Source organism: Pipistrellus hanaki, assembly GCF_964339955.1.
Source record: "Pipistrellus hanaki genome assembly, chromosome: 1".
Lineage (NCBI taxonomy): Eukaryota > Metazoa > Chordata > Mammalia > Chiroptera > Vespertilionidae > Pipistrellus > Pipistrellus hanaki.
In genome coordinates, this window is record NC_140503.1 from 19,405,220 (window position 1) to 19,420,071 (window position 14,852).

Below are 14,852 nucleotides of genomic sequence, written 5' to 3' on the forward strand. Positions count from 1 at the left end.
TGATTCTGATAGATATTGTCAAATTGCCTTCAAAGAGGATGAACCAGTTTGCACTGCCCAGTGGTGAATGAGTGTGCCTGCTGCCCTCCACCCTCGACAGCTCAGTGCATTATCCAACTTCCAACATTGCCAATATGAGAGATGAAAAGTGATATCATGTTTCAATGTGTAATTCTTTTTTTTCAGTGTTTTTATTGATTTCAGAGAGGAAGGGAGAGGGAGAGAGCAATAGAAACATCAATGGTGAGAGAGAAATATTGATCAGCTGCCTTCTGCAAGCCCCACACTGAAGATTGAGCCCACAACTGGGGCCTGTGCCCTGACCGGGAATCAAACCGTGATCTCCTGGTTCATAGGTAGAAGCCCAACTACTGAGCCATGCTGGCTGGGCTCAATGTAATTCTTAATTATCAGAAAGGGCAGGCATTATTTTCATGTTTATTGATTGATTGGTCTTTGTATTTATTTTTCTGTGAACCATTTGTATCTTTCCTACTCTATCCTACTGATTAAGAGGTTTTTCTGAATGAAGGCAACTATCTTTTTGTCATGTGTATTGCAAATTGTCATTTGTCTCTTTTTTAACGTTATTTATGGCATCTTTTGCTTACATGAACTTCAGATTTTTCTGTAGTCAAAAGTATTTTCCTAATAGAAGATCCTAAAAATGTTTGCTTGTGTTTTTCACTAGTATTGTTAGGGTTTTCTTTCTTTCTTTTTAAATTTTTCCTTCCTTTTAATATTTTCCTTCTAGAATTTACTAGTACTTTGGTGTAAGGAGTGTGATAGGGCCCAGCTTTATTTTTCCCCCAAGAGGCTAGATAGTTGTTTCAAAATCGTGTTTGAATAATCCATTTCCTTCCCCCACCATTACCCTCCTTCTAGATTAAAAATCTCAGTTTATCTGTGCAGTAGGATGGGTACAGAGAGCATGACCTCTGAGTCAAGTGCTAGTTCAAATTCCAGTTTCATGAGATCTAGAAGTCACCGAACCTTCCTGTGTCTCAATTTCCTCATCTAAAAGTGGGGACCACAATAGCACCCTGTGCAGAAGGTTACTGTGAGGAGTAAATTAGTTATTTCAGATAAAGGGTGGAGAAAGATGCAGCCATGTGCTGTCTACAGGGGACTCGCCTCAGCTATAAAGTCACACATAGGCTTCAAGGGATTGGGTGGAAGAAGACATTCCATGCAAATGGTAACAAAAAGAGAGCAGGGATGGCTGCACTTATATAAAATAGATTTTAAGTCAAATACTGCCATGAAAGACAACGAAGGGTACTATCTCTATATATAAAAGCCTAAGCAACCAGAACAACTGGTCGCTATGACATGTACTGACCACCTAAGGGCAGATGTTCAATGCAGGTCAGTGCACTCCCATAGTGGTCAGTGCACTCCCATAGCCAACCTTCCCTGGCTGGCCAACCTCCCGTGGTCCCTCCCCTGAATGGCAGGCCCTGGGCTGGGACAGGGAACTGGAGGTGAGTGGCAATGGATGCAGCCCCTTTCCCCGTGGGGCCAAGGGCCAGCTCCCTCCTCAGGGTTGGTGGCCAACCTCCTGCACCCTGTCCAGCCCCTGGCCTGCAGGCCCCATTGGCACCCGCCTGCCACAGTGGTGGCATGGAGGCAAGGGAAGGAGGATTGGGGGGCGGGGGGAGAGGGCGGGGAACCATGATGACAGCGTTGGTGTCCGGTGTCTGTTCCTTTTGTACCTGTCCCGGTGACCGTGGCCTCCTTTCCCAACCCCACTGGGGCCTTTGATCCCCAGGCTGGGATGGGGAACCAGGTGGGTGGCAGCGGACATGGCCCCTCTTTTTCCTCCTGGGGCCAGTGGCTAATTTCCTGCAATTCCCCCCTTCATGTCCTTCCCCGAGGCTGGGAGGCCAAAATTGGCCTGGCCCCAATCGGCCTGGCCCCGATTGGCTCTAATTGCCGGCCAGGCCTAGGGGCCCCACCCATGCACATATTTCGTGCACCTGGCCTCTAGTATAATTATAAAAGGTCACTTATCCAGGAAGATATAGCAATTATGAATATATATGCACCTAACAGCAGAGTACCCAGATATATGAAGCAAACATTGACAGAGGTGAAGGGAGAAATAGTGGTGCAAAAATAGATTTTAATAAACCACTTTGAATAATGGGAAGAGCAACCAGACTGAATATCAATAAGGAAACAGAGGACTTAAATATCTTCAACACTATAGACCAACTGGACCCAATGTGTTAGGCTGCAGGTGAGGGGTGCAAAACAGTGCCTGGCACAAGGGAACCACCATGAGTTGGCGATTATTATTATCCCCACTGCATAGCAAATGTGCTTTGTCTTTGTCTAAATACACTTCTCTGTTCCATTGATCTGTGAGTCAGTTCCACCACTGGATCAATACCTATAGGGTGGGACAAAAGTAGACTTACAGTTGTTCCCATGGAAAACAATATAATAATTAATAAACAACAATACAAGAAAAAAACTGTTTCATGTACTCATAACTGTAAACCTACTTTTGCCCCACCCTGAATTAAAAAAAAAATTTTTTTTTTTTGTTAATCCTCACCCGAGAATATTTTTTCCATTAATTTTTTTTAGAGGAAGTGAAAGGTAGGGGGAGAGAGAAAGAAAGATTGGTTGCCTCCCACATGCAGTCTGGGGTTTGAACCTGAAAGCCAGGTGTCTGCCCTTGACCAAGGATTGAACCTGAGACCCCTAGGTCTGGTCCACAGGCGGATGCTCCCATCAACTGAGCCACACCAGCCAGGGCTGCCCCACCCAGTATTAGGTCTCAGGGCTGGGGAACAAGGAGAGAACAGTATTAATAAGAGCTGTTCTTGCCAACACTGGTTAGACTTTCCATTATGTTTAGCACTTTTACTGATATTGCAAATGCTTCCTTCCATTATACTTTAAGAGGCTAACATTTGTGCATAGAAAAGCTATACAATTTTTGTTTTAATATTTATTAGCGGTCATCTTAGTATATTTTTATTATTTCTAAAACAGTGTTTTCAATGGCCTGTCTTGCTCTTTTTTATTCCAGGGGATCATTCTTATCTGCAATTTTAATTGATAAATTGGCCTCCTTTTATAACTTCTATTTTCAAAATTTGTATTTACTTGCATTTCTAGAGAAGTGTTGAAGAATAAAGGGAATGGTGGCCATTTTTTCCTTATATGCATGTATGTCTGTATACCACACATATACACATACACGTACGTGCATAAAACCATGTTCAGCAATACCCATCTATTTCTGCTAAATATTAGAGACATATATTCAATTTATCAAATGCCCCTTAGGCATTTTTAACACTTATGGAGCTGTTTATATAATTTTTCATCTCTTTTTAACTATTACTTTGTTCACTTATATGAATAATTCTCCTAAAACTGAATCTGTATTTCTGGAATATAGCCTCACTTACTTGTGGTGTATTCAATTTTTAACATAATGCAGTGTGATTCTATTTGTTCTTATCTATACTAATAAAAGGGGAATATGCTAATTAGGGCAAATGTCTTCTGGAAGACCTTCCAGACGTCCTTCCGGACAAAGCCACAGCGGCTGAAAGGGCTGAGGCTCAGGAAGCCACAGGTGACTGTAAAGGGGCCAGGCTCAGGCTGGCAGTGGGATCAGCAGCAGGATAATGGAGGTGGCACCTTCCCCTGATCAGCCAGGTTGCCTCCCACAGGAGGAGGCCAGACTGTGGCTTAGGCCAGTGGCCAAGGCAGAGGTGGTTGGGGGAATCATGCCAGCAGGGCAGCAAATTAGGGGCAATCAGGTTGGCAGGGGGCAAGTTAGGGGTAATCAGGTTGGCAGGGGGGCAAGTTAGGAGCGATCAGGCCAGCAGTGTGGCAAGATAGGGGTGATCAGGCTGGCAGGCAGAGGCAGTTAGCCTAAACTGGCAGTCAGACATCCCCTTAGGGGCCCTAGATTGGAGAGGGTGCTGGCTGGGCTGAGGGACCCCTGTGCATGAATTTCATGCACTGGGCCTCTAGTTAATTCATAAAATGTGCACCGATATTCATAAATAAGATTTTTAAGAGTAATTTTTGTGTGTGTTTTGTGTGATCTTTGTCAGTATTGTGCTGGCTTTATAAAATAATTTGGAATCTTTCCTTACCTGTGATCTGATACTGTTGGTACAGTTTAAATGACATTGGAATGATCTCTTCCTTGAAGGTTTAATATAAGTTAAAACAGCCAAACCTGGATGTTTTTTGGAGTGGAGTTTGATGAACACTCAGTTTCTTCCGTGATCATTGGTCTGTTGGAGTTTTCTAGTTCTTCTGGAGCCAAACTGATGGTTTATATTTTCTCAGAAAACTATCAGTTTTGGTTGTTTTCAACTGAATTTGCATGTGGTCAAAATAGTATCCTCTAAGGATTCTATTTTCCCTGTAGCAGTGGCTAATTCCCATTTTTAATGTTCAGTTTCATGTATTTGGCTATTAGGTTATCTAGACTAAAAAAAAAAAATCATCATATGACACCTGACCCCCATGCCCCTTCAAGCTGCCGGAGCTGATGCACATGTTCACAGCCCAGAACATAGAGCTGATGCACTATGTTCCCACATCCCTGGTTCCAGGGATGAGGGTGAGGAAAGTAGTGAGGGAAGGGCAGCCTGACATAGTCATTCATCAAACACGGAAAAGGTCAGAGAGCCTGCTCATAGAGTCCCTGGCCCTGAGCCCCTGCATCTCCTTTCCTAGCTCCCTGCACCCAGTTCAATGCCAGTTCCCACCCTGCCTTCAACACCCAGCTGGCGCCTCCTTCCCAAGGCAAAGTTGGCACCTTTCCTCCGACATCCCAGGCTACTTTTTTGTTTAACTTTGAAATAATTTCAACATAAGACAGGTAAAAGTATAAAACCAACAGAATTGGCCAGTAGTAACATTCTGTCATTTGTGTTTCAGATCTTGTTTGTTAGAAGTGTTACTGACAAATGAGAAGGCCTTCCTTTCCCCCTGTCCCAACTCCCTTCCCTCTCTGAAGATAACTAGAAGCATAAACTTGGTAGGAATGCAACACAGCAATAGATCTGCATCCATGAGTCATAGATAGCATTGTTTTGTCATTGTTATTAACATTAAATTTTCGCTAATGGCATTATTTTGCAGTTCCCCTTTTATTTGCAATATTGTTTTTGAGATTTATTCATGTTAATACGGAAATGATATTAAGGTACTTTATTAAGGTACTTTATTAAGGTACCAGAGCAGTGGTAGGCAAACTCATTACTCAACAGAGCGGCTCACAAGCCGCAGTTTGCCTATCATTGTACTAGAGGATTTGTGCACCAATGGGGTCCCTTGGCCTGGCCTGCAGGGATGAGGCTGAAACCAGCTCTCTGCCATTCCCCAAGGGGTGTCACCCAAGACCCACAGCTGTCAAGTCACCACAGCTCAGTAGCTCTTGCGTTGAGCATTTGCCCCCTGATAGTCATTGCACATCATAGCTACTGGTCAGATGGTTGGATGGTCATGCAGTTGCTTAGGCTTTTATATATATATATATATATATATATATATATATATATATATATATATATATATATATATATATATATAGAGAGAGAGAGAGAGAGAGAGAGAGAGAGAGAGAGAGATAATTATAAAACACAAAATTCCCTAATCATATATATAATTAGAGGCCCAGTGCAAGAAATTTGTGCACTCGGAGGTGTCCCTCAGCCCATCCTGGGCCCTCTCATAGTCCGGGAGCCCTCAGGGGATATGCAACTGACAGAGTTGGAATCCTTAGTACTGCTGGTGAGGTGGGAGAGGCTCCGGCCACCACCACTGCGCTCACCAGCCATGAGCCTGGCTTCTGATTGACTGAGCCATGAGCCCAGCTTCTGACTGAGCGGCGCTCCCCCTGTGGGAGCACACTGACCACCAGGGAACAGCTGTGTTGAGTGTCTGCCCCCTGGTGGTCAGTGCACATCATAGTGATTGGTTCTTCTGCTGTTCAGTTGATTTGCATATTAGCCTTTTATTATATAGGATTAACTGCTGTATAATATCACAGTTTCAGTTATCTACTCCATTATCATAAAGGTTGAGACCTCTTTTTTGTGTTTCAAACATTGTGCCCTAGATATCCCTGGAACTGTCTCCTTATGCACACGTGTGAATTTCTCTAGGTAATTATACTCCTAGATTTGAAACTGTTGGTCATAAAATATGTACATTTCCAGCTTTAATTGCTATTGCCAAAATGTCCCCTGATGCTCTGTACTGCCGTTATTGTAGCATTTCTGAAGCTGTTGTCATGATCACCTACCTGCCCCTTTCCCAGGAATTACCGGTGCACATGTGCAGGACTGACACTCTGAGCACTTGATAGATGAAAGGATGAGCTCACTGTCTGGTAGAAGAGACAGACTGAAATGGGCAAAGTACTTTAAAGGCTATGAGAACTCCTCTGGTTTCCATCCAAGAAAGGCTTCATGGAGGAGGTGGCATTCAAATTGGGTTTTGAAGGGCAAGGAGACTCTGAACCAATGAGGATGGAGAGGAGAACAAGGACTGGGCTGGAGGAGGAAGTGGATGGCACAGTTGGACATGTTTGATTTGCTAGAGTAGTGGCTCTTAGCCGAGCAGGGCGTGGGCAGGGTAGAAAAGTGGCGTGGGCAGGGTAGAAAAGCAGAGTGTGTGTATTTTGTAAAAAACTTCAAGTTGATCTGACCCACCCTGCCCACCCAGGAGAGCCCCCGAGCCAGAGCAGAGGGCGAGGAAAGGGCCAGGAAGCAAGAGGGCAGGCTTGAAAAGATAGTTTGTGTTGAAACCGGTTTGACTCAGTGGTAGAGCATCGGTCTGCGGACTGAAGGGTCCCGGGTTCGATTCCGGTCAGGGGCATGTATGTTGGTTGTGGGCACATCCCCAGGGGGGCGGTGTGCAAGAGGCAGCTGGTCGATGTTTCTCTCTCATCGACGTTTCTGGCTCTCTGTCTCTTTCCCTTCCTCTCTGTAAAAAATCAATAAAATATATTTAAAAAAAAAAAAAAAGATAGTTTGTGCTTAATCCCAGGTGAGTCTTCCATGGCAGGCTCTGGGGAGCCAGTGAGAAGAGGCAGAATCAGAGCTGGGCTCAAAGATGATTCATCCAATGAGCAGGCAAATAGTCGAAATATCCAGCCCTAGAATAAGGCCTAGGCTCGGAATCTGCTCACCAGGCTCTGTCGGGAATGGATCTGAGCTGCCTGGGCTGAGTTTCCTTCCCGGACCCACAGGAGAGCTCTGGGACCTGGGTCCTCCTGCTCCCCGACTTTGCAGCTCTGTGAGCCCAGGGCCAGGGGCTTGCACATTGCTTCCTGTCCCCTCCGGCCCCACGGCTCCATGCAGGTGCCTGAGCCAGGGCCCCAAGGAGCCCCTTCATGGAGCCAGGGCCTGGCTATACTGCGTCTCATCCCCCTGCCTCAGCTCAGGCTGTGCCCCATAAGCACACCTTCAATGTGTGCCAGGGGTGGGATGGGGGTGGGTGATTCCAATCTTTCCATTGCCTGCTGACCTTCAGCAGAACCCAGGTCTGGGCACCTTGCCCAGAGGGGAGAGAAAGGGGAGAAAACGCACGACCTTTACTTCCAAGTCCTTTTGTCTTAAGCAACTTCGGCAAAATCACCAGCAGTGCAATAGCAGGTGAGCTGGGGATGTGCCCGCTAAGCTCAGGGGGAGGAGCACTCCACTGGGGTCAGACTATTGTGGCGGAGGGGGTGGGGTAGGGGGAGAACAGTCGGGTTCTGCCACTTCTGTGCATGTGTGTGGTTGTGGCATTTACTACCTCTCTGAGCCTCAGCTTTCTCATCTATCAAGTGGGCCACTCACACCCACTCTGCCTTCCCCTGGGGTGTGCAAAGGATTTAAAAAGAGGGATAAGGAATGTCAGGTGGCTGAGTGGCACCAGGACTCAGGCAAGTGACACTGTGCAGGCTGCTGTACTTCTGGTACCTGGGAGGGTTTCCCCAAAGCCTGGCACACTAAGTCCCAGCCCAGGGACTCCTTACCCCCAACACTTGTGTGCTGTACCCCCATGCTTGCCAATTCCCCCAACACCCTCTGAGATGATGTCCCCCTGTGCCAGGTCTCCAGGCATCTCAAGTTCTTTTGAAGGGAACAGCTCAGTTCAAAGAGAGCTTGGAGGAATCAACATTGTTGGTCAGCACTACCAGCCTAGCAACCCCTGGGCAGCCCGCCACGGAGCAGGTAAAGGGGCGAGCAAATAGAAAGAAGGGGGCTCTCCGTCACTAAGCACATGCTGGGCACCTTTCTGCTTCCTCCCATCCACCCTCCGAAGGCCCTGTGCTGGGATTACTTCACCATGTTGTGAAGGGAAGATTCACAGAAGAGAAGTGAGCAGGCATGAAGCAGGTGGGAACCCAGCTCCTCAGTGCCTCCCAGGACTTGCCTTGTCCTCCGTGCCCCCCTGATCCCTCCACAGCACAGCTGGTCTCTCCCAGAGCCCAGGGTGAGTGTCCAGTGCCTTCTGTGGCATTTCCAGCCTATCATCAATCACCCGACACTCAAGACACCCCAGGTAATGGGGCCTCTATATCAAGAACTCAACACAGCCGTATCCCAGGCCAACCGGCCATATGTCTCTCTCCGAAGACCTCAGGATGCCTTGCTCTCTGCCAAGACCCCATGGTCTGAGGCCAGTGTCTCTCTGATTGGATTCGATTATGAACAGACTCAGCCAGTTTTGGGAGGAGACTCCTGTCCCCAGGGCCACCTTCCTTCATGAGACCACTCAGTGCTGGGGAGGAAGGCTTGGCTTCCCACTGGAAGCTGGCCTGGCCCCTCTGCTTCTGAGGATGACAGAGCCCCTGACTTGGCATGAACAAGGGTCTGCAGGCCCAGGTGGTGTTGTATCTCCGCCACCCCCAGCCCAGCTCTTCTGAGCACGTGGAGAGGGTGCGGGTGCAAAACCGCAGAGTTGAAGGGTGGGAAAAGCAGGCGAGAGTCTAGGACACTTGGATCCTGGTTTTCTAAGTAGGTTCAGGCTTTGTTTCCTTTGGGAACATTACCAATCACCAGGAGGAGGCAAGAGGTGACAAGGGGGCACCCCCTGTTCTCTCACCCTGCCTCTATCTGTTTCAGCCCCAGCCCCAAGAGTGCTGGGAAGCAACATGGCAGCTCAGGTGCCTCCCATCCCTGGAAACAAAGGACGCAGAGTTCTGGCCATAGGTGATCTTCTAAAGAACCACCCTCGGTTGGCCCAGAGCTATCCAGACAGATCTAGAACAAGAACACATCATACCTCTAGAGCTGCCCTCCCCACACCTCCTATTCTCATCTCAGCTCCATGATCTTATTTTGCATGAGTTGCACCAGCCAACTCATGGGCAAGAACAGGGATCTGATGACAGCACTCATGCAGGTAGGTACATAAGCTGCGAAAGCCATGCTCTCCCAGGAGAGGGAAGAGGCATGAATGCTGGGCCTGCCTCAGGCAAACAATGCACTCACCGCTGCTGATCTCACCTGAAGCTGAGCACTTCCCCTAAGCACTTTGGCTACAGCGGTTCCCACTCGAGGCCCTGAATGCCCTGTGGGCTGCCATCTTGGACAACCTGTGCAAAGAGCTCCCAGAACCTTATGCCCATTATATCTATGGTTCTCCCATCAGCTGCTCTTCAGGAAGAGAGTCCATGGGATTAGAGATTCAATGGGGAGGATATCTACCTATAGGAAGGTCCGCCGTGCTGCCATTCACCAGCATTTTATGGAAAACCTATTAAATATCACAGGTATTGATGAGGAGGTCCTTAGGGCCAAGACACAATCTGAAGTGGGCGCGGGTGGGGGGGGGTGGGGGGAGAGACTGCCTTCCAAGCCTAGAAGGGTGCTCCGGGCTGGCCTGGGGGTAGAGGAACAATCACCGCTCCCCCCTGGAGGCTGGGAACAGATGGCTTCAAAAGAGCCCAGAGTCTCCAGGAATAACACTTCCCATCTCTAATAAGCACTTGTCAGGTTTCCAAAGCCCGCCCATCCATCTGGGGACAGTGTTTGCATCCCCAGCTGTCAAGTAGGGAAACTGAGGGCAGAGTGCCAGCCTTCAGGGGCTCTGGTCCAGAACGAGGTGCCATGTTCTGCAAGAGGCTGTCTTCCCATGGCCCAGAGGCCTCTGCCTCTGCCTCTGCCTCTGCCGCCTCTGCCTCTGCCTCTGTCTCTGCCTCTGCCTCTGCCTCTGCCTCTGTCTCTGCCTCTGCCTCTGCCTCTGCCTCTGCCTCTGCCTCTGTCTCTGCCTGCCTCTGTCTCTGCCTCTGCCTCTGCCTCTGCCTCTGCCCCTGACTCTGTCTCTACCTCTGCCTCTGCCCCTGCCTCTGCCTCTGCCTCTGTCTCTGCCTCTGCCTCTGCCTCTGCCTCTGCCTCTGCCTCTGCCTCTGCCTCTGTCTCTGCCTGCCTCTGTCTCTGCCTCTGCCTCTGCCTCTGCCCCTGCCTCTGCCTCTGCCTCTGCCTCTGCCTCTGCCTCTGCCTCTGCCTCTGCCTCTGCCTCTGTCTCTGCCTGCCTCTGTCTCTGCCTCTGCTTCTGCCTCTGCCTCTGCCTCTGCCTCTGCCTCTGCCTCTGCCCCTGCCCCTGTCTCTGCCTCTGCCTCTGCCTCTGCCTCTGCCTCTGCCTCTGTCTCTGCCTCTGCCTGCCTCTGCCTCTGCCTCTGCCTGCCTCTGCCTCTGCCTCTGCCTGCCTCTGCCTCTGTCTCTGCCTCTGCCTCTGCCTCTGCCTCTGCCTCTGCCTCTGCCTGCCTCCCTCTGCCTCTGCCTCTGCCTCTGCCTCTGCCTCTGCTTGCTGGGAGGGACATGCCACCACTTTCCCGGACTGTGAGGCAGTGGCCTTCCTCCTGGAGAAGAGCAGGCAGGGACCCTAGTGGCACCCCAGCAGAGAAGCCCGACACATGGCGGATCCTCTCCCCTCTCTGGCAGCCGGGTCTCATCTGGTTTCCTGGGAACCCCAACCTCTCCCATAGGCCACCCCAATGATTACTGGGGATCCTCATGCAGCCAGGGCATGCCATGATCCCCAGGAGCCAGCTTCTGAGCTCTGTGCTCAGAGGGTGTGTCTGAAACACACACAGGTACCTCCCTTCCACTCAGAATAACGGGCTGGGCAGAGCCTCCGTCCTGCGATGCTCTGCCATGGGCCCCTCCTGCTGTGGGCACCGCTGCGGGCACCAGGCAGGAGAGATAGCTGCTCTAGGCTCCGAGAAGCCCCTAGGAATTGTGTGTCCCCTGTGGCTGCACAACAAGAAGATGACCAGTCAAGTGGGCCCCCTATTCAATTTGCTTCTTTCCTACATATCTTGAAAACATATCTTAAAGGAAGAGAAAATTCTGGACTGTTATTGTTACTGACACCCCCTTCACTAACCAGGAAGCCCTCAGGGCCTCCTCTTACCAGGGCTGGGGACTGTGGGGGGAGAGGGAAGGGAGGAGGAGGAGGCCTGGTCCAGTCTGCCCTGTGGTGGGTGGGGAGTCAGGAGGCCTGAATGCAGGTAAGAGACCTGCAGAAACGTGCCTCATTTTCCTCATCCACCCAGTGAGGCTGGCCGGCTCCAGCCCTAAAATACCGCTCTCTCCCCACCTCAGTTTTCCTCCAAAGAAAGGCATGTGCTCCATGGAGAGTGAGGACGATGTGAATTCGGGAAAAGATCCCCTCCAGGGCGAAACCCCGGGTCCATTTCTCCTGGGGACGGGAGTTGGGAGAGAGCAGGGATGAGGGGATACACCACGAGGGTGATGCTGAGAGAAGGCAGGCTGGCCAAAGTGGTCCTCCAGCCTCCTCTCCAGCAGGCGTGGGCTGTCCCCATCCTCCCCCCACCCGCCCGGGAACCGCCACTTGGCTTCCATCAAGGCTGGAATAGGAGCCTGCAGCCTGGAACTGGGCACCCTCTTTCCGAGGCCCATATACCTACCCTCTGCTTAGATGAGCATTTTTCATGAGCGATTTTTTCCTGTCCCCAGACAATTCAGATCCCTACAGTGTTCCCATGACACCCTGGAGCCCCATGAGCAAGCTGTAACTCCGGCCTCAGGGATGAGGAAAGGGGCGCTGGGCGGGGGAGTCCACTCCAGACTGGACTGGAGGTCTAGAGTGTAAGACTGGCCCCTGTCCCTCCCGAGAGCATTGGGTCAGGGCAGGACGTGCTAAGTGGTCTCCGCGAAGCCACAGCACCCCTGACCCTCAGGCTCCCCAGGTCCATCATCCAAATGCAAACATTCTCTCTCTAGGCCAAGGCGAGGATGCAGGCAGGAGGCTTTCTCTAAAAGCCTGGGAGAAAAGGCAGCGTCCTTTGCCCCTGCGGGCCCCAGGAGACCAGCCTACCCAGCATAAAATGCGACCCCAGCCGGCAGCTCAGAGGCGAAGCTGTGGTACCTCCTCGCAGCAGCGGCTGCGCGCACCCCTCCCTCCCAGCTCAGCCCGAGTGGGCGGCACAGCCCGGGGGAATCCCTGGGTGGGGGTGGTCCAAGGAGGCAACTCCCAGCTGGCTGTCAGCGGGAGGCCGGGGACCCCCCAGGCAAGCCTCCCGCCCACCCTCCTCCCCCACCCTCCTCCCCCACCGCCCAGTGAAGACAGTAGACCCAGACACGGCCACCCGGCCATCCGCCCTCCCATGTCTGCGGCTCATTCCATCCACCCGCCCCTGGGTCCAGGCTGGGCCACAGCCAGCGAGGCCACGGCGTGTGGCGCAGTCGCCCCCAACCCCACCCCCTCCCACTCAGAGGCCCCTGAAAGCACAGAGCAGGCAGCCCTCCCCTACCCCCATCCCCTCCCTGGAAAACCCGGATTCTGCGCTCCCTCTCCCAGCCGGATGCCTGGCTCCAACCACCCGCGTGCTCACCACTTCTGCGCCCTCCGCCACGGCCCAGCCAGGCAAGGTGTTCAGGCCGCGGAGATGCGGTGACAGATGCTGGCTCCAGATCTGGGAGGAGACTGCCGCCGGGTCCTCCTCCTCACCGGGTGGGTGAAGCCAGCCCCGATGCCAAGGGACAGTCTGCAAATTCCCCCCTGCATCACCGCGGGAGCGGCATCCTGGCTCCTCCCGGGCAGGAGCCAGCCTTGGCCGCGCCCCAGGCTGCTCTGACCCTCCGCGGGGGGAAGTGGGGCGGGGGGGGGGGGGGGTGGGGGGGACGACGACGACACTGGAAGGGACCGTCTGATACCGAGGCCCAGGCTCCGCCTCAGAGACCTAGCCCAGGAACCGTCTGCAAATTACCACCGCAACGCACAAGGCTGCTGGTCCCTGCCTGCCATCCTTTGAGCCTCGCCTGCTGTCTTGCTGCTCTCTGCCTACTCTCCTCCAGCTCTCACTCCACCCCAAGCTGTCCACGAAGACATGTTCCTTCCCAATCTCCCCATCCCTCCCAGGCAAAGCGTAAGGACAGAACACCAAAAAACGCACAACCTCACAAAGGTAGCAGCACTCTGCCCCACCCAGGGACCAGCTCCTGGCACCGGCCCAGTAGCTGTTTCCACCTCCTTCTTCCCTAGCAAAGGGAAGATCCTCACACTGGCCACAGCTCCGCTCAGGAAGCCCAAGGGACTGGGCTGGGTCGTTTCCAATTTGCTGTGGGGCACAGTCCTGCAGGTCTCCAGTGTCATCAAAATCCTGGCCACTCGACTAGAGGGAACTTGTTTGGAAGCAGGATCCAGTGTTTGAAGCCCCAAAGACCAGTGTGAAAAGTAAGGGGCAGTTGTCAACAGCCATTCTCGCTTTGTCCCAGGGAGGGGCCTAGGTGTGTTTATCTAACAGATATTATCCAATACTTGCTGCACAAAACTAATGGAAGAGGGGGGCTGCTAAACAGATGTGTTATAATGGGAAGAAACTGTTAGAGATGTTAGCAATATAATAAGAAAGTGATAGAGGAAGCAGTGTGCACACAGGGTTAAGGGGGTGGGGCTCAAAGGGTAGCTATGCTTGCAGGGGTTGGTGCCCCAAAACCAGCAGCATAGCGCCCCCTGCAGGTGGGCACACCCCGATTATGTATGTCTCTCCTTGCCATGCACCTGCCTCCCACCCCCAACTTCTACCCTCTGGTTCTTCTGATCCAGCCTCTCTACGAAAATTCAAAGTGAGCCACAAGACACATTCTGTCAAGATCTGTCTGTTTCTCCTCTCGCTCACCCACTCATTAGTTTTTATTCTTTCATGGGACAGTAAAGCTTTTGGCCATCTATTGTACAGGAGCAAGAGGGCATCAGGGGTGTGGTTCTAACCCTGGCTCAGCTGTTAGCGTGCTGTGCAATCTTGAGTAACTTGCTTGATCTCTCTGTTTTCCCTCTCATCTATAATAAAGAAAGCATTTCGGCTAGTTGGGGGCCTAAGGTCCCACTGATCCAAACATTTCTAATTCTCTCTTCTAGGATAACAAAGATAAGCCAGGTAAAGAGCAGTATTTAAGAACTCTAGCTGCCTTGATTTGAATCACGTTGGGCCACTAAAATATAGGACTTGACCTCTCTGAGCTTCATTCTTTGCATAGATAAAATGGGGGAAATAATAAAAACGATCTTAAATTGTGAGGATTAAATGAGATATTGAATACAAAGTAGGTGATGCTCAGTAAACATTAGTTGTTGTGTTGTTGCTACTGCTGTTCTGGTACTGGGGGAAGAGTAGAAACTGGACAGAAGCAGTTTGTCCTCTGCCAGCTTCCTCATGACAAGTGTCTGACTCCAGGGAGGAAGAACCAAGGGTCTTGTGCATGTGGCCTTCTGCACTGCCCAGACCTGATGATCAGGAAAGCTCAAAGCGAGAGGGGAAAGGTGGGAGGCTCAGCAAAGAGTCTGCAAGGTGTGTTCTCTGTTTCTCATCAGTTCAACTCCAGTGATTTAAGTTATTTTATTTT

The 14,852-nt window shown here is 51.1% G+C and overlaps 1 protein-coding gene across 1 annotated transcript in view; it reads right to left on the reverse strand.

Moving 5' to 3' along the window:
- The window catches only part of TMEM63C (transmembrane protein 63C), a 61,588-nt gene extending 48,530 nt beyond the window's left edge, over positions 1-13,058 (reverse strand). The window contains exon 1 of the mRNA XM_084891521.1: positions 12,842-13,058. The gene's annotated coding sequence lies outside the window, so the exon portion shown is untranslated. The remainder of the gene's footprint in view (positions 1-12,841) is intronic.
- Between the last annotated feature and the right edge of the window lie 1,794 nt (positions 13,059-14,852).